The following is a 20,671-nucleotide window of genomic DNA, read 5'->3' on the forward strand; positions in this document are numbered from 1 at the left end:
TTCCCTTCCCTTCCACATTATCACTCAGCATCACCACAGCACAACTCAGCACCACCACAGCATCACTCAGCGACACCCCAGCATCACTCAGCGCCACTCCAGCATCACTCAGCGCCACCACAGCACCACTCAGTGCCACCCCAGCATCACTCAGCACCACCACAGCACCACTTAGCACCACCACAGCATCACTCAGCAAGACCACCACAGCATCACTCAGCACCAGCACAGCACCACTCACCGCCACCACAGCATCACTCAGCCCCACCCCAGCATCACTCAGCACCACCACAGCACCACTCAGCACCACCCCTGCATCACTCAGCGCCAATCCAGCATCACTCAGCACCACCACAGCACCACTCAGCATCACCACATCATCACTCAGCGCTACCCCAGCATCACTCAGCACCACCACATTATCACTCAGTACCACCACATTATCACTCAGCACGACTCAGCACCACCACAGCACCACTCAGCACCCCAGCAACACTCAACACCACAGCACCCCTCAACACCACAGCACCCCTTAACACCACAGCACCCCTCAACACCACAGCACCCCTCAACACCACAGCGCCCCTCAACGCCACAGCACCCCTAAATGCCACAGCACCACACAACACATCACCACTCAACGCCACAGCACCACTCAACGCCACAGCACCCCTCAACACCACAGCACCCCTCAACACCACAGGACCTCTCAACGCCACAGCACCCCTCAATGCCACAGCACCACTCAACGCCACAGCACCACTCAACGCCACAGCACCACTCAATGCTACAGCACCACTCAACGCCGCAGCGCCACTCAACGCCACAGCACCACTCAACGCCACAGCACTCCTCAACACCACAGCACCCCTCAACACCACAGCACCTCTCAACACCACAGCACCCCTCAACACCATAGCACCACTCAATGCCACAGCACCACTCAACGCCACAGCATCACTTTGTGCAACCAATCAACAACTGGTTCTAATATGTTCTCTCAATGTTTTCAAACTTTATTACAAATGTCACAAAAAAATGTTAATATTTTACTTCTGTTCTTGGATTTTCATCACAATAAAATACACTGAACATAATCTTCCAAAAAGTTATTTGCAAAAGTTTAAGCTATTGCCATTATAAATTACAATAACTTTTATTAAAGTATTAATTATTTAAAAAACTACAACCCATTGTTATTTTTAATATTAATACATCTAAGTCATGTAAATACAACACATATTGCATTAAAAATGCTATAGGTGTCACGTTTGCAAAAGTTACCACTATTGGCATTGTAAATGACAAAGTTATTAATTTCGCTATTTTCAAAACAAAAACATAAATAAAAAAATTGTCATTTACAATACTAATACCTCTAACTTTCCTAATGCGAGACCTATTGCATTGCAAATGCTTGTTTACACTACCAGTTGTCTCTTTATCACCTTGTCAGTACTGTCACAACCCTCTATTTTGGTCTCTCTAAGCAGAGTCTTTCTTGTCTATCTGCCTGATATATATCTTCCCTTCTGTACAATCTCTTTTCATTCTTTTCACATCACTTTCACAACACACAACAAAGGCAGCTCTGGCCAGATCCCCCAGTTCCGGAATGGTGGAAACATTTTGTTGGAAGTCAAATAAACAATAACATCTTAACAATACTTCAGTGCACAAGATCTGAGGCTCCTCGTCCAGTCGCACTTTCATTCTGTTTCAAAGGTATAAAGTAGGCATCGAGAGTGAAAGGAAATAAATGGATTCCATATTAATCTCACACCAATGTTTTGTCAGAGCAAAGTTTGCACAATATGAACTTGTGCTCCTGCAACTCCACAGAAGACTACGTTTAAATTATCAACAGTTGAGACATGTTATATCTCTATATTCTCAATATTGAACCCACGCCCCACCGTGGGCTCCATTAAACCATTTCAACAGCCCGCAGGACCATTTACAACACTCATACATCTCTAATTTCGTCGGGACTCCTAGATGCCGACACACATTTACTAATTGTCCATATGATGAGGAAGTGCATTAATGCATGCTGCCCTAACCTGGATTGCCATGTTCTAACCACACCCTATCCAATCCCTGGGGCAGGAAGTCAGTACCCTGACCTATTTACATGGGAGGACTTTCTCTTACATGGTTCTAGTGTCCTCGAGACATGACACATAGTTCATCCAGTCCTTTTGTTTTCAATTGCAACAGCACGGTAGGTATAATGCTTATGCTTTCATTACAAAACAATAAACTGCATGTCCCTGAATGCACACAGAAGAGGACTTACAAGTTCAGAATTGGACTACATTTCTGTTTGCAATACAACGTAACTCAAATGGTCATGTATAAGACACAGGCACATTGCAAAAATGTCACACTTCTACAACCAGAAAACTTTTCAGGGATGCATCAATCACGTTATTTCCACCAGATCTAAAAAGGATACAGTTTTTCAGATCCAACGAGTTTCTATATTCCACTTTACTTGGACTGCATTTGGTCACCCGATTGATTGTTCAACACTGGCCAATGGACTGTTCAGGCATGACCAGTTTTCTGGATATCCATTGACTGATGCGCTTTGTGGTAATACCCACGACATTCTTCCCTGAATAGTGTCCAACGCCACATAGCACTTGGCGCTTGCTTTCCATGCCACATCTGCTGACCAGTTCCATCTCACTGGGCATGGTGAATTGTTCTTCATCCCATCCTTCCTACCCCTCAACCCCCGTATGTGAAGCTACCGACCGTGGACACTGAAATCACTGACTCTCAAAACACAATAGTCCTTCGAAACTTCGCACGAGTCATGCATCTAAACCCACTGCCTCAAACCCACACTCCGTGGTGCTCAGCTGCCTTCACTATAGCCCTTTAAGCTACATTTAAGCGTTGCTTCAGCTCCGCCAACATTCGGTGGTGCTCACTCATTCTCTTCCCACTGGCCATTCCCTCTCACTCACCATGGTTGTAGCTGTGGCTGGACTCCAGACACTGCCTGAAAACAAATTGAAAGCCACTGGTCATACTTCCCTGCCGAGCTGCCCACAGACAAAGCCTGTTGGATCTTAGTGCCATACGCTCTCTGTTTTCCACCCGCCGATTGCCCATTTCAGCAAACTGACACCGAATGGTAAAAATTAGGAACCGTGATTGGTGGAAATGTCTATCAGTCACTCGGAAGGCTCACACTGCGCGGTGCTCACTCAGCCCCTTCACTTTAGCACTTTAAGCTACTTTTTGGCGTTGCCTCCTCTCCACCAACACTCGGTGGTGCTCACTCATTCTTTTCACACTGGCCATTCCCTCTCACTCACCATGATTGTAGCTGTAGCTGTACCCTGGACACTGCCCGAAAACAAATCGAAAGCCACTGGTCACACTTCCCTACCGTGCCGCCCACGGACGAAGCCTATTGGATCTTACTTAATGCCAGACGCTCTCTGTATTCGACCCGCCGATTGGCCATTGCAGCAAACTGACACCATGTGGTAAATATTAAGAGCCATGATTGGTGAATAGTTCTATCAGTCACTCGTAAGGCTAGAGCCACCAGAAGCCACAATAATAATCACAAACTTGTCACGAAGTGGCAGCTCAGGTGCGCAGCAACGGGGGTTTCCAGCCATCTCTGAGGCTTGCCAGGAAGACAAAAAACACCACAGCGGCTTGCATACACATGTCAACGAGCTGCTGTTCCCGCAACACTGCAGCACTATCGAAATCGTTTGCTGCTTCCGTTACTTCAGGAGCACTGCGCTGCAGCTTCCGTTTTCATGCGCATGGTGATTGAGCGCATTCCTGACCTTCGAGGACAGCAGAGCAAACATCGCGTGAGACAATAAAAGAGTGCGATCCCCAGGCAATCCCACGACATACAAGCATTTGCAATGCAATAGGACTCATATTTACGCGAGACCTGTAGCATTGCAAATGGGAGGGCGGGCGTCCGAGAAGGCACGAACAGGAGTGGAGGGGATGAGGGGTGGGGGGCGAGAAGTAACAGACTGTGGGAGGGGGCGGGGGAACACAGGGAAGAAAATAGTGTTGTAGTAAAGGGGCCAATACCCAGGGAAGGATACAAATCACAACATGGCCGTCAGTAGGAGACACTAACAAGCCTAAAACCAATCAGAAGGCAGCATTTAGGATTTAAGCTAATCCAAAAGATGGGCAGGGAGTGAGCGGAGCTTCCACGAAGCTCCCATGCTATAGTGTATACTGCATGCCTCACAAAGCGAGCAGCGCATGCGCTGCAACGCTAGGTGTGACCTAAAAACATCCACCTAAAAAAAGCCAGATCTATTCAGTCTTTGAGTGCTTGTTAGCAGTTCGATATACATGAGCAAGAATTATTTTGTTGTAAATAATTGGAGTTAGTAATTTTACAAATGGTACATATGTGACCATCACTATGTGTGAACTAAAGAGAGGCCAAGGATTGGATGAGCATGTAAGCTGAACACTCACTCACACTAAAGCAAAGAGAAATGACAAATGTTAATACATTTCCTTCTTTACAAGTCTTTACTGCTGTAAAATACGCAAAGTATATAGCGTAAAACATTGCATAATTAGCAAAGCCAATAGGCCTCAAAGGCAAGATCTATGGTTTGCGAATACTTGCTTGCAATTGAGGTCTAGCCGTGCAGATAGTACTGAGTAATATATATATAAATAAAAAATAAAAAAATATTTTGACTGGGTGGGTGGAAATTGCTCTGTTTATTGAGTTACATTGGTTTCAATACCATGTTCTCTTCGATCAAACATTTAATGAATTTCGGAAAATGTATAAAAATACCTTTCTACATTTCTCCCTTTCATCTCCATTTAACTGCTAGAATGGAAGGGTGACACATTGACACATACATAAGTAGGCCATGTCTGCTGGGGGAATCAGCAATGCCTTGAGTAGCTTCCAGTTCCACTGATTCTTGACAGCATCTCAGTAATTTCGTGAGGTACAGTTAACTGCTTTGAGCCATCTATACAACCATGGTTAACTAATAAGATCTTCCCACTTGACGAAATGAGGCAAATCATCACTGACAGTGATCAATTTTGCATAATTTGCAAAATTTCTCACTTCATGGCTTCTGCATAAAATAGTTGGGCCAAATTTTGCAGGGTTGATGTGACTTACTCCTGTAGTACTTCCTGTAGTACTTTAGGCGTACTACTAAATTGATCTCCTGGCCTACTGCTGGAGCCATGGAATCAACTGGAGTACCAAAAGAGATAGACACATATAAATCTTTTGAATAGGGCCCTTTGACTTTTGCATCCAGTTCTTTTGCACATATCTTTTGTTACTGTTTAAAAAGGTTTTGCGGAGATATAATTCACAGCTAACAGTTTTCTTTCCTGTGAAATACTATCAAGCACAGAAAAAAACAGGAACATGCAAATGAACAAGCAGGCAAGATTCCCTTACGATCCGACTCTGAGGATCAAGGCTGCTCACGCTATTTTAAAAAACTGTTTTAAACTACTTTTAACCTCTGAAATTCTGTGGTGTTCAACCAAATTGTTTTGCTGCTAATACTGCTACTTTGCACATCGTCTTGCACAGCGTTGATTAAGAACGTTTTGAACTACTGCACTTTACGTTTTAGAACTGCTGCACTCTGTTACAATTGTCTGATACCTACTTAGAGTTGCGGTGCCCCCTGTTCCGTCGCGGCTTGTGCCGTTTGCACAGAGGGGTCTACACCATCTTGGGAACGTCACTTTCCCTGGAATTAGCAGGGTCAGCGTTCCAAGCCTCGGCCCCACGCTTGCTGTCCCGCCCACTGGCCCTACATAGCCCAGTACGCCGAGCGGACACGCGCAGGCAAGATTCCCTTACAATCCGACTCTGAGGATCAAGGCCGCTTACGCTATTTTAAAAAACTGTTTAAAACTACTTTTAACCTCTGAATTTCTGTGGTGTTCAATCAAATTGTTTTGCTGCTAATACTGCTACTTTGCACATCGTCTTGCACAGCGTTGATTAAGAACGTTTTGAACTACTGCACTTTACGTTTTTGAACTGCTGCACTCTGTTACAATTGTCTGATACCTACTTAGAGTTGCGGTGCCCACTGTTCCGTCGCGGCTTGTGCCGTTTGCACGGAGGGGTCTACACCATCTTGGGAACGTCACTTTCCCTGGAATTAGCAGGGTCAGCGTTCCAAGCCTCGGCCCCACGCTTGCGGTCCCGCCCACTGGCCCTACATAGCCCAGTGCGCCGAGCGGACGCGCCGAGCGGACGCGCGCAGCGGTGCGCCAAAGGCAAGCCTGTCTGCACCCGTCCGCTCCCGGCCGACTCCAGACGCCAGAAACCCTGCCCGTCTCTTCCCATTCCCGGCTAGCAGCCCATCTTAGACAGCACCACGCCATGGGCATCATTAGGTATACGAATTCAGAAATACATAGCCTTAATCCAGTTAAGTCATTGTTCTCTACAGCCCAGCTCTCTAGCTCTCAACCAAAACCAACATCTACTAAACCACTAAAATCCCGCAATACCAATTGCGCCCCGAAGCCCCAGTCTAACCTAGTCTGCCTCTACTGCAATGCAAGATCAGTGGCCAAGCACTCACTACAAATCTGGGCGCTCCTGGACTCTGTCAAACCAGATGCACTGTTTGTTACAGAAACCTGGTTACAGGAGTCATCCGCGCCAGACATTGCAATAGCCCTGCCCCCAGCGTATACAATACACAGACTTGACCGCTCCAGTAATAAAAAAGGGGGTGAAACGGCTATAATCCATAAGTCATCTATAAAAGTCTATACAAATGACTCTTACCTCGAATGCTGGGGTGAGATGTTCATTGCCACTATGACAGTAAATTATAAAGAGTCATGGAAGATAGCCCTCATCTATAGACCCCCTGGATCCAAGGCTCACTTTTCTGAGAAATTAGTGGAAGCGATAGCGCCCTATGCCATTGCTGTAGAAAACTTCCTTCTCCTAGGAGATGTTAATTACCATCTGGAACAAACCACTGACCCCCACACTATAGACTTAACTACTAGCTTGGAGGCTTTACAATTATGTCTACTTCCTACAGGTCCAACTCATATAGGCGGCCATACTCTTGACCTTGTATGTACCAACTCTCCCAAGGTAACGATCGTACAGACCGATCCAGTATTCTGGACAGACCATTTTATCATAAAATCTGCTATAAATGGCTCTCAGATCCCGGCAACCCGTTCGACCAAGCTGAAAAAAAGCAGACCATGGAACAAAATCAGCATGTCTGCCTTCGCCGCGAACTTTTCCCCTCCCACTATTTCGCAAGGCATTAATCCTAGCCTAGCCGCCATGAAACTTGAATCGGCTATCACTTCTGCATTAGATGACAGAGCACCCATGCGTGAATCTAAACATCCGAAAAGCAACTCACCCTGGTTCACGCCAGAGTTGAAGCATACAAAATACTCTACCAGGATGGCAGAACGGAAATGGCGACACACAAAAAGCGCCCAAGACAGGGAAATATATAAAATTGCACATCGGCAGTATATGAAGGACAGTGCCGAGGCAAAAAAAATCTACCTAGGCAACAGGATTACTCTAGCAACCAACTCACAAAGAGAACTTTTTAACATTGTTAAAGAGTTCACTCCTCCACCAGGAACACAGCAGGCGCCCCCCGATACTAAGGACTGGGTGGAATCTGTAGCCTCCTACTTTCATGAGAAAGTTAATGAAATTCATAAACAGTTCCCTCAGTCAATACCAACAGATGAAACCATCACCCCTTACGTCAATAGGCAAAACATCCCTAACTTTCACTTTGCCACGCTAAAACAGTTCTCATCCTTGTCAGAAAAAGAGGTGAACCAAATCTTGCTGAAAATGAAATCTGGAGCACCGGGAGATCCTGCCTCCCCGCAAGTTATATCTAAAATTTCCCCAGTTCTGATCCCCATCCTAACCAATATTTTCAATCAATCATTACAGCACTGTGTTGTCCCTGATCACTGGAAGGAAGCAGTAATCAGGCCTATTTTAAAGAAACCTACGGCTGACCCGGACCAACTTGTAAACTACCGACCCATTTCCCTTTTACCACTCTTTGGGAAAGTTATGGAGGCTTTAATCAACAAACAGCTCATCGCCCACCTGGAGTCCAACAAACTCCTTGATCCATCTCAATCCGGCTTCAGGGCGTTCCACAGCACTGAAACAGCCCTGCTGGAGGTCGTGGACAACATAAGACTGTCTTTGGAGTCAAAAAAATCAGCCATACTAATTCTGCTAGACCTGTCTGCGGCCTTCGAGACCATCTCGCATCGCGTCCTGTTGGAGCGTCTTGCTGAGGTTGGTGTCGAAGGCGCCGCACTCCAATGGTTATCAAGCTACCTTGGCAATAGACGTTCAAGGGTCCATTTAGGCTCCCACACTTCCATTTTCTATGAAAACGACAAAGGTGTCCCACAGGGATCCATCTTGAGCCCGACCCTTTTTAATATTTATGTTTCCCCCCTGGCGAAGATCATCAGAGAACATGGTTTTGGAACCATATCCTATGCTGACGATACCCAAATCCTCGTCACTATTAACCAAAACCCTGATGACATAAAAAGTAGGTTCAAAAGCTGTATGATCAGTATACGAGAATGGATGACCAGAAACTACCTCATGATGAACGCTGAAAAAACTGAGGTCATGCTTTTTGGCAAAGCCGACCAAATCTGGTCATCAGACTGGTGGCCAGTCTCCCTTGGCCCCTGCCCAGCCCCCAAGCCCTTTGTCAGGAATCTTGGAGTAACATTAGACGATAAGCTGACCATGTCTGAACACATCAGGAAAATAGTGGGAAATAGCTATGGCCAGATGCGAAGTCTGAGGAAGATCTTTAAATGGATCACACTCTCGGCACACCTGCCCTTGGTCCAGGGACTCATTGTTAACAAGATGGACTATGGAAATGCCCTTTTTTCAGCCATCAACCTAACATTACTGAACCGACTGCAGGTCCTCCAAAACACTGCTGCTAGGCTAGTACTAGATCTACCCCCACGTACCCCCTCAGCAGCTTGCCTCAGGACTCTGCACTGGCTCCCCATACGAACACGCATAAAGTTCAAACTCTGCTGCCTAGTCCATAAGGCTGTAAATGGCCATGGACCTGTATATCTCGACCATAAGCTCAAGGCCCATGCCCCATGCAGGACATTACGTTCTTCCAGCAAAGCCCTTCTCTCCGTACCCAGAGTTCCAACAGTCAGAAACGGAGACAGAGCTTTCAGTAAAACTGCCCCAGAAGCATGGAACTCCCTCCCCATTCAGCTGAGGTTAGAGCCCGATCACATGAAATTCCGAAAACAACTAAAAACTTGGCTCTTCTAGCCAGCAGAGCCCTTTCTATCTCCTGGATCAGTTGGTCATAAGGATCCTCTCTGCCTGCCAGCGCTCTGAGACCTTCGGTGATTTATGCGCGATACAAATGAAATAAAATGGAAATGGAAATGATAGAAAAGAATGTGCATGTAATTCACAGCTAACAGTTTTCTTTCCTGTGAAATACTATCAAGCACAGAAAAAAACAGGAACATGCAAATGATAGAAAAGAATGTGCATGTATTTTCCAGTGTAAAATAATGTCACAAATATGACACTGCATGAATGAGGAAACAGTCAATGGCGGCCACTACACCGGTATATTATTGAAGTAGCCTTTGCCGCATTTTAGTCCTCTGATCCGGTGACTTGGTGACCCCTATCTCAGTTTCACAACATCGAATCACCCTACAAGTCAATAGCACACCTTTGGGCTGATACTCCCCCAATCTAGTCTTACTTCAAGTACAACATAGAACCCATGTGTTATACTGAAAGACTGTGCTCCTTCAATAACAGTGGAACAGTACTTAAGGAATATGGAACTCCAAGTTGTGAGGCTGAGGAAAAGATGTAATATAAACATTCTGTTGTCGATCACTGTAACTCTGAAGCTCACACTAGAATCGCGGCAGCATAACACAGAACAAGCTAACTTCCATCTAGACCATCTATTCAATCAATCAATCAATCATTACCATTTGTAAAGCGCGCTACATACCCGTGAGGGTCTCAAGGCGCTGGGGGGGTGGGGGGGTGGAAGAAGAGGGAGGCAGCTACTGATCGAAAAGCCAGGTCTTGAGAAGTCTACTGAAGGCCAGCAGGTCCTGGGTCTGACGTAGGTTGGTAGGGAGAGTGTTCCAGGTCTTGGCGGCGAGGTAGGAGAAGGATCTGCCCCCGGCGGTGGTTTTCCGGACGCGAGGAACTGTGGCGAGGGCGAGGTTGGCAGAGCGGAGGCTGCGGGTGGGGGTGTGGAAGCTGAGTTGGTTGTTGAGGTATGATGGTCCGGCGTTGTGTAGGGCTTTGTGTGCGTGAATGAGGAGTTTGAAGGTGATCATGTTGTTGATGGTGAGCCAATGCAGGCCTCTCAGGTGGGGTGTGATGTGGCTGCGTCGGGGGACGTTGAGGATCAGTCGTGCCGAGGCATTCTGGATGCGTTGCAGCCGTCTCAGGAGCTTGGTTGTTGTTCCTGTGTAGAGGGTGTTCCCGTAGTCCAGTCTGCTGGTGACCAGGGCCTGGGTGATGGTTTTTCTTGTGTCGGGGTATCCATTTGAAGATCCTGCGGAGCATTCGGAGGGAATTGAAACAGGAAGAGGAGAAGGCGTTGACCTGCTTGGTCATGGAGAGGGCGGAGTCAAGGATGACCCCCAGGTTGCGTGCGTGATCGGTGGGTTCTGGGGCCGTTCCTAGCGATGTTGACCACCAGGAGTCGTCCCAGGCTGAGGGGGTGGGGCCAAGGATGAGGACCTATTGAACCATTCATCAATTTGTGGACGAATTGTTGGACAATAAAGTTCTAAGCTCGAGCTACTTAGCATTTCCTCATTTTGCACTGGCCTATGAACATATACTCCCTTTTGCGCTACGTTGTAAATATTAATGTAACGCCACTTTGTTCTAGTCCATAAATGATGGCTACCTTGCTCCAGAAGAGAACTTTTATCTAAATATTAATGTGCTACTGTTACACTTTAATTGATTGCGATGGGAGCAGTACATGGCAAAACATTTGAACACTGTTTTAAGTTTTTATACATATTGTAATGATTTCTCTAATCAAACAATAAATAAATTACAATTGACACTGCATGTGTCATGTTTAGCTTGGCTAGGTTTCATTAGCGTGAAAACTATCTCATTATGAAGATAAAAAAAACTTTGGGTTTTATTTAGAGTTTCGCAGGCAGAGTACTCTGTTCAAAAATAAAGTGGATGCCCCATTTAATGGGCATAACAACCAATGGCACTCTAAAAATGGCAGCTAGGATATAAGGGCAAAAACTGGTAATTTCATAAAATGTATAATTAAAAAAATATTTGCTGACTCTTAATGAAAGTAGTATGGGCCTCCAGCCTCTGAGACTTAGCAGACCGCGGTCTTAGTGTGAAAAAAGGGGATGAGCAGGGTTAACCAGACAGACAGAAATCCCTAGTTGCAAACAGCACATAGAGTGGAAAGGAGGAAGTTGGATTTCGATTTCTATAATTGATTGGATAGATTACATGTTTTAACAGTCTGACTCAATATGTCAAGTTAAACTGCATGCTGCAGGGCCCCTTTGACAGGGAGCTGCAGATCTGGGACCTTGAACCTTTTCGGTCCATAGACCAAGATATGTGTATGGAAAGATGGGGAGAGGGGGATGCCTTTTAGCGGGACACCTTTACCCGGGAGAGGTTTTCCTCACGTTACAAGATGCACAGGAGGACATCGTTGATGTAGGGGAGGGTCATTTTCTACACTATGCCAAACTGGAGCACACGGCCAGGGAAATCTGGCGCACCCACCCGGCAGTCCCGCCGCCTTCACATCCACTGGGAGCCTTAATCAGGGGGGGGATGAAGGGGGCAGGGGGGGGGGTTGGGAGGCCGACCTGGGTGATCCACTTGAGGACTCAGACTGGGATCTTGCATGTAGTCTGGAGGATGTCATGTACCCATAGATTCAAACTGTTACACTTTAATTTTCTACATCGCACCTAAATAACTCCTGTGGGGCTTCATGGGATAGGCTCTAATAGGGCATCAAAAAGGTGTTTGCTGTGAGGAAGAAGGTGCCACCTATTTGCATTTAGCTTGGTGATGTCCAGAGATCTTAAACTTCTGAAAGAAGGAAGAAGTCACGAGCGTTGAGATCCCATGCACGCCGGTAGCATGTTTGCTAGAGATTGTAAAGAGACCCCGAAAATGCAAAATGCCCTAAAACAATTCTGCAATTTATATTGCTCTTGGTAAATCATAGAGTGGTGCCATAGGCTAGATGGGATCCCGTGTGCCGAATATAGACCTTTGGATATGAGATGTGTTGGATTGGGGACCTGCGGAAGAGCACCATATCTGCATCTCCCGCACAGATGAGAAGGCCCCGGAGTCAGTAGCGGCTTGGAGGCAGCTGCTGGACGAATTTAATGCATATGGAACCTTGGACTCTAACCAAGGTGAACAGGTTATTTAAATCTTAGTTTGGGTGCATTGCTGTCATCGGATGGGGCCTACTAATGTAGATGTATGGAAGGCATATGTATTGCTTGTAGGGCACAGGGAGGTTAGAGGGGGAACACACCGACTGCGAAGTTGATATACACCAGCCGCGGGCCGCGGCCCGTGGAGGGAGTTCCGGTGGGGCAGAAAGGCGGGGTGGGGGCAGAGGCATAGCTAGAGCTTGTGGCGCCCGGAGCCAGGCCCGGACTGGCCATAGCGGGCACCGGGCAATCCCCCGGTGCGCCGCCAGGGTGGGGGCCGGTTTTGGGCCCTGAGGGCCATTTTTGTTACAGGGCCGTTTTTGCAGCATAGCTGCAAAATCGACCCTGTAACAAAATCGGCCGAAAACCGGCCCCGGCAAAGAGCCATGTCGCACCCCCAGGGGGCAGGCCGAGCACTTTGCCAGGGCCGGTTTTGGTTCTCAGTCCGGCCCTGCCCGGGACTATCTTTCAGATTGCCGCCCCCCTGGGGGGGTGCTGGGAAAAAGGATGGCGAGCACCTGAAACAGGTCCGAGAGACACGTAGTATCATCGCTAATAGTTACCTCGATCATGCAAGTTACATGCACATACATGACACGGTCCAGGGCTAGACAGCGCCCGTCCCCAAAATAGTGCCACCTGGGGCAGACTGCCCCCACCTAACTACACTGCTGAAGGAAAAGCAAACGGAAACCCAAAACTTACATCGGTTCTACATACCCGTCCCGCCACCAAAGCTGACTCGAACCCGAGCTGCTTTGTAGACAGCAGGCACATTCTCTCAGTCTCCTTGGGAGTGCAAATTGAGGGTGCTGAGGCCAATCCTGACGCTTTGAGAGCAGCATCTGGATTGGCGACAGTGCAGTCTGGGAGCCTGTGCCTGTAGTAGAGACAAAAGAGCGGTAATGGGGAAGGATTCAGGTACTTTTAAAAATGGTATTGTTCCCCCCCTGCCCGCTACTTTGCCCAGACACCAGCACCCGACTAAGTGATTTGGACAGGCAGAGATTAGGGGGTTGGGGGTAGGGACAGGTATCGCTAGAGCAGTGCCTAATTTGTAAAACAAAGTCAGTAGCATGGACCTTCACGGGGGCCCCAGCAGCTTGCACCACCCATTGCCCCACCAGTGCTGCCAGTGACAGTACCAGCACAACTAATAACCCTCTCACTTCTACATGCGTGAAAATTCTGAATACGCCAGGCCACCCAAAGGTATACGAATGACACTAGTGGCAGACATTATCCATTTTTAATATATGTTCAACTATTAAACACTGTTTGCTTATCTCAAAATTTGATAAAGAACACCACCACTGTGAGAGCCGGTATTGAGAATAAAGTGTGGTGCAGTGCACCGGAAATCTCCGGCTCAAATTAAGCACTGTGTTAGACAAGAATGAATGATGGACAGAGGGGAGAAACAGGGATGGTGAGGTGGGGATGGAGGAGGAGGAGCAGACAGGCAGGGAAACAGGGAGAAGGAGGCATAAAGATATGGGGAGAGGGACAGAGATGGGGAGAGACAGATGGAGGTTGAAAGACAGACATTAGAAAAGACAAGCAAAGAGGGGGCAGACTGGCAGGGAGAGGCAAACAGTGGAATCAGATAAAGTCGGATAGAGGTGGAAGATATATACCAGGGACATGTACAGATAAACTGAGAGGGAGAGGCAGGCAGAGTAGATAAAGACAGACAGGTGGAAGACAGAAAGAGTGGGCAGAGTGGAGGCAAAGAGAGTGAAGCGAACGACAGACAGAGGGGAAGAGGCAGATAGAGATTACGAAGTCAGGTTTAAGTTCAAGTAGGGAGATAGAATAAAAAGACAGATAGAAAGACAAAAGAAGAACTCAGGCATAAACAGGGAGAGAAAGATAAAAAGTGTTAAAGAAAGTAAGACAGGCTGTAGAGGAGACACAGACAAAGAAAGGTAGAGAAAAGACAGTGAGGGATAGAGGTAGTCAACTATGGGGAGAGATAGATGGAGGGAGAGAAACACGATGGTGCAGATGGGGCAACACATGCAGACACTGAGAATGTTGGAGTGGACAGGCAGAAAGACAGACAAAGAAGACTGACAGTGCGAATGAGAATGAAAGACAGAAAGAGATAAACACATTTAGAGGAAAACAGATGGACAGAAAGACAATCAGAGACAGTGACAGACAGAACTAGAGAGGGGGAGACAGGCCGAAAGGAAGTCAGAAACAAAGGGGCAGACACAAAGACAGATAGGGAGTCATACAGGTGGAAAGTAAGCAGACAGAGGGAAAGAGATAGGCAGATACTTATATCAGCGGAGATGGCAGACACAGGCAGTCAACCGTAGAAGAAGAAGAAATGCAACTAGGAAAAAATACCAACAGTGAGACAGAGATGAAAGATAGACAGAAAGGGGGGGAAACGGAGAAGCATAGAGGTGGGCAGGCATCAAGACAGAAAAAAATAGCTTGGGACAGACGTCAAGGGATAGGCAGGTGGGAAATGATGCTGTCAGGAGAGATACACATACTTGCCAACCATACTGATTTAGGAGGTATGCCACTGCCCCCAATTCAACTACAGCCTGCTTGCTTGTTGGAGCCATTATATAGCTTTTGGGGAATCTGTAAATTACACCCCACTGAAGGCGGAACAGGCTGCCAGTGCCAAGAAAAGAAAATGATTTGCAAGCTTCGGAATATAGGGCTTGGGAATGTAAGCAGAATTACCGAGGTTACTGATTGATAACATCACACGACTTTGATAGGCTTGTGGGTGATTAATTTATGTTAATGAGATCAGTGTTGACGCTGTTTTAAAAAAAAGTCAATCTTTTATTCCTCGTAATATCCTCTGGTCTAGATGACCGCACTGCCATTCATTCTGATCGTGGTCCAGGATCACGTGATTATGTCATTCTGGGCCTACAATCTTATAAACATCCATCAATTTACCTCCATGATCTTCGGAATCCAGTTTGCCTCTGCCTTCGCGTTCCATTGTACATCCTGTGCTTGCTGCGTTTGATATTATGTTCCTTTTGCCTGCGTTGTTTTGATTCTATGGCCTGCTATTGTTCGCCAGGAAGTTCTTTAGTCATTGTATAATTTGTCATATTTATTCTTAGTTTTGCTTATACAGTCTGTTCATGCTGTGCTTGAGAGTGTGTGCCTTTTGCCTGCGTCGCTCCGATTCTATGGCATGCTATTTTTGTTTGTTCTATTCCTGCAGCAGTTCTCTCATGTAACGTAACTGGTTCTATTGTACAGTGCTCTGACACCTTCGGGTAAAGTCCGCGCTTTATAAAAATTCATTAAATAAATAAAATAAAATAAATAACAATGAAAGCCACAGCCTGTCAGGGCAATGCTTCAGATCATCATGGTAGGCATGCGCGAATACGTGACGTGCGGTGCTGCCCGCTGCACTGACCTGTTGCTGCGGCCTTTATATTTTATTTGGGTACACTCACTGACAGTAGTGTCAGTGAGTGTACCCAAATAAATTATAATGGCCGCCGCCCTAACAATAGTGCCGCCTGGGGCGGAACGCTCCCCCATAGCTACGCCGCTGGGTGGGGGCTGCGAAAAAACGGAATATGGATAATTGGAGGTAAGTAAACTATTTAATTAATAAAACTAATTTTCTAGCGCGCACTGCATCGCATTTTGCAATGCAGGGCGCGCTACGAAATTCGTTTCATTTATTAAATTGTTTACTTACCTCCAATAATCCATATTCCGGTTCTTCGCACCCCTCACCCTGCCCCTCCCCCGCCCCGCCTTTCTGCCCCACCTGAACTCCCTCCACGGCTGATTTATACATTAAATGTTATGTTTACTATTTTGAAAGAAAATTGAAAAAGAAAGGTCTAAAAAAAAAAGTTCATCAGCATGTTGACATGTCCAGAATTATTACTATTTTTTTAACAGAATTATTACTATGAATAATAATAATAATATTTATGTTATTGTTGTTATTATTAGTAGTAGTATTAGTAGTTGACTTTATTATATGTATTTGTAAAGTGCCATGTACACTGTCAAGGTGCCTCCTTGCACTGGCCTAAAATATATCTAATAATGGCAGATAAGGCTCCACTTTGACAATAAATAGAAAAGAGCCATGCTTTCAATGTTTTTTCTGAATGTAAGCATTGTGGACAAAAAAGCTGCTATTTGAGATCTCAAAGTACACCCTGGCATGCATGTGGTAGTCAAAAATGTGGGTCCCGTATTGTAAAAAAAATCCTATAGGTGAAACACACGGATTTGAACATAATTCGTTCATGGACTGGTAGCCAATGAAGTTGGGTCAGATAGGCTAAAACACTATTGAACTTTTCTAGATTGAAAATCAATTTTACAGTGGAATTTTGAATTAATTGTAACTTCTGCAGGCACTTATGGGGAGCACAAGGCAGACTAAATTACAGAAGTCAATAAGAAACAAGTAAAAGAGTTAAAAACAGAATTCCTCAGCGTGTAAATGAGAATGTGGGTTTCCGAGCGCGGAGATGAAACAGGTGTGCCATAAACACTGTAGCAATATGAAGCATTACTCCAAGGAGGAATTACACGGCACAGCTTGATACAAGTGAGTGTATACAACTTATTTGGGAAGGGGGCTGATGTACTTTTAGAGCGTCTGTGGTGAAGGTGGCCATTAATCAACAGCTTGTGATTGCCCCAATAAAATCACCGCTTTTTGCTTAAACAATGGCCCACATGCATCAAGCATTTTTGGAGTCGCAAACGGTGCGATTCCTTAAAATCGGCCGTTTGCGATTCCAAAAGTGCTTTTTGGGATGCATGAAGCAATTTTAGAAATCGTAACATTTTTGCAATTTCTAACATTGCGATTGCTTTTAAGAAGTCGCAAATATGCGATTTCTTAAAAGCAATGCATGATTACTTTTAAAATTGTGAACTCGCAATTAGGGGGTCAAATTTACCGAGTGGTTGAACCACTCGGTAAATTTGCAAAAAGTGTTTAAAATGCTGAAAATGCATTTTTTTCAACATTCATGTTACGGACACACATGTCCTTAGGACATGTGTGTGTGAAACATGATGCGAAAAATACATTTCAGGGGTGCATGGGGCGGTCCTTTGGACCCCCCCCTGCACCCATGAAATTTTCAAAGTGCCACTCGCAATTTGCTAATGCCTTCCCATTGACTCCTATAGGAATCAATGGGAATTGCGAAAATACACTTAAGAATTCTGTATTTATTTGGGATTCGGTAAAAATTGCGATTTTTACCGAATCACAAATAAATACCGAAAAAAATGATGCATAGCATTTTGCAATTCTTAATTTGCAATTCGTTATTTTTCGCAAATTAAGAACTGTAAAATGTCTCAATGATGCATGTGCCCCAATGTTCGTTCCACGAAGAATGCTTTACAGTTACTATGCTCCTTAAAAGATCTGGATACCTGTTTTTTCGTAGCGTCATATATACTAAAATGTACAGCTGCCAGGAAAGCCATAGTTATTTCATACATCTGACCGTGTTTTGTCTTAACTATTGGCTTCCTGTGTCTATATTTGCCTTTTTATATATTATAAATGAATTTAGTTTTATTAGGCAACAGAATGTGTATCGTTCAAATCCTAACTCTACTGGTCAAATTATGTTTTTAGAATATTATATATTATGACTACGATGGATTTTAGTCAGTTTTTAGATTTTAGTGACTTTGATGTAATTTTAGAAATGTATGTTACATATGTTAATTTGTTCTGCTTGTATGGTTTGTTTTACAAATCGAATAAAGCTTTTGAACTGAACTGCTTAGCAATTCATAAAATTGCCCAATTCTTAAAATTGTAAAATAATATAAGTATAAGGTCTCAAAGTTTTTTAGGGCTTGCCCTGGTCACTACTTAATGCAGGTGATGCCGAATAGCAAGGCAGACTCCTTTCAATATCTACGGCCACTGAGAGGTATTCAGAAGGTAGCACCATGAACACTCAATCATACTTTGAAAGACTCAAAATCATAGTGATGAAGACTAAACGACCCAGTAACAGAAGTCTTAGGGATTTCTTCAGTGTCAGTGAAGAAAGCTGGATTTAGTCTGGACCACAATGCCAGTCCAGGGCGCTATAGAGATCCTGCCATGTGCCTGGTCTGACCACTTCCTAATAAAGGGCAAAATTCTTTTGAATAGCCACCTGTCCAAGTCGGGGGATGGTTGGAAAATGGCCCGGAAGTGGAGAAACCTTGATGGGGAAAAATTGGTGTCTTCCTTAGAACAGTCTCCTCCAGTAGAGGAGCAGGACGCCAACATTAATGCCCTTTGTGGACATCTCTACCATAAACTGGGGAGAGCCATTGACTTGGTGGCACCACTCCGTAGGGTAAAGAAGGTGGAGAGAGGAGCTGGGGCTCCTTGGTACAATGACTCCCTACGTGACATGAAACGTGGGGTGAGGAGGAAAGAACGTGCATGGCGGAAAGAGTATGACGCCATCGCTAAGAAAGAATATATGTCATCTTTAGCGACCTATAAACTAGCCATCCAAACTAGGAAGGCTGCTTTCTTCGAGGAAAGAATAGTTGCAGCTAGGAATCCGCAGAAGGAAATCTTTCGGGTTCTGGCAGAGCTCAGGATAAACAAAGAGCAAAGCACTGAGTTCACTCAGGAGGATTGCCAGAGGTTCCAGGACTTCTTCGTGAATAAGATCTCCGATATTCTGGGAGACATTGCTGCAACTACACCCCTCGAATGTCCTTGCCCACCTGACCACACTGTCCCATCGGACATCATACCGTTAGCTGAGCTCTCCTCAATTTCTAAACAGGAATTATCCACGATCACGGACCGAGTCAAATCTGGCTCCCTGGTGGATCCATGCCCTCCCGAAGTGTTCAGGTTGGCACTACCAGGCATCGAGGAAGAAGTTTTGCACCTGTTGAACACCTCCCTGTACACAGGACAGGTTCCTCTAGTTTTTAAAGAGGCTCGCCTGATTCCTTTATTAAAAAAATCTGGATCGGACACAAAGTGTTTGAAGAACTTACGTCCCATCTCCCAGCTGCCGTTTCTGGCTAAGGTGATCGAGCAGCATGTGTTGGCATTGCTCTCAAAACATCTAGAGAGCAACAACCTGCTGGAGGCCAATCAGGCAGGGTTCCGTGCTAATCATAGCACGGAACTAGTTATGCTATCAATCCTAGATGAATTGAGGAGTCGGGCTGATAAAAAAACACCGAGTGCCCTGGTACTATTAGATCTCTCCGCGGCTTTTGATACCGTGTGTCATGACCAACTTTTGTCGCGGTTGAGGTCTTTTGGTATCAGGGGCACAGCTCTCGCATGGCTTACATCTTTCCTGCAGGGCAGGACACAAAGAGTACAGCTGGGGGACATGCTTTCCACCTCCGCGCCCATCACCTGCGGGGTCCCACAGGGCTCTGCCTTGTCACCCCCACTCTTTAATATCTACCTACAGCCATTAATTGCACTCCTGAATAGGATGGACTGCCTAGTATATAACTACGCCGATGACACCCAGATAATCATCCGGCTGGATGACGGTCCAGGAGCGTCTTCCAGGCTGCAGGACATACTTAAAGCCACGGTTAACTGGATGTCTAAAAACTCCTTAAAAATTAACCCGGACAAGACGGAAGTGTTGCCCATTTCCATCACGGGCAACCCCTGGAACGAGAAATTCTGGCCGGTGGAGCTGGGTGTGCCACCGAAACCGGCGACCGCAGTTAAAAGTCTGGGCTTGTACGTGGATGAGAAACTCTCCATGGAAAAACAAGTCACTACGGTTGTGGGTATCTGTATTGGCCTGATGCGACAACTGAGAAAAATTTCAGCACTACTCTCATTCTCCACTTTGAGACATGTGGTTTCAGCCACAATCCTGGCTAGGCTGGACTACGGAAACTCCTTGTATATAGGGCTACCCCAGCGGCTGCTGGATAAGTTACAGGGGGTTCTGAATGACGCAGCCAGGTTGATCTACAAGAAACCCAGGACGGCCCATTCGTCCCCTCTGATGCAGGAGCTACATTGGCTCCCGATTCGGCAGAGGGTGGTATTCAAAGGATTGTGTATTGTACACAAGGCATTGTATGGTAAGGCACCAAAATATTTGAAATCTCGCCTATCCCCTTACACGCCGAG

General features: G+C 45.8%; 1 long non-coding RNA gene across 3 annotated transcripts in view; it reads right to left on the reverse strand.

Moving 5' to 3' along the window:
* Positions 1-3,416, reverse strand: part of LOC144827645 (uncharacterized) — a 172,098-nt gene extending 168,682 nt beyond the window's left edge. For all 3 annotated transcript variants that reach the window (XR_013610282.1, XR_013610283.1, XR_013610284.1), the window contains exon 1: positions 3,333-3,416. This is a non-coding gene — a long non-coding RNA (uncharacterized LOC144827645). The remainder of the gene's footprint in view (positions 1-3,332) is intronic.
* Between the last annotated feature and the right edge of the window lie 17,255 nt (positions 3,417-20,671).

This window comes from Lissotriton helveticus, chromosome 4_1 (assembly GCF_964261635.1).
Source record: "Lissotriton helveticus chromosome 4_1, aLisHel1.1, whole genome shotgun sequence".
NCBI lineage: Eukaryota > Metazoa > Chordata > Amphibia > Caudata > Salamandridae > Lissotriton > Lissotriton helveticus.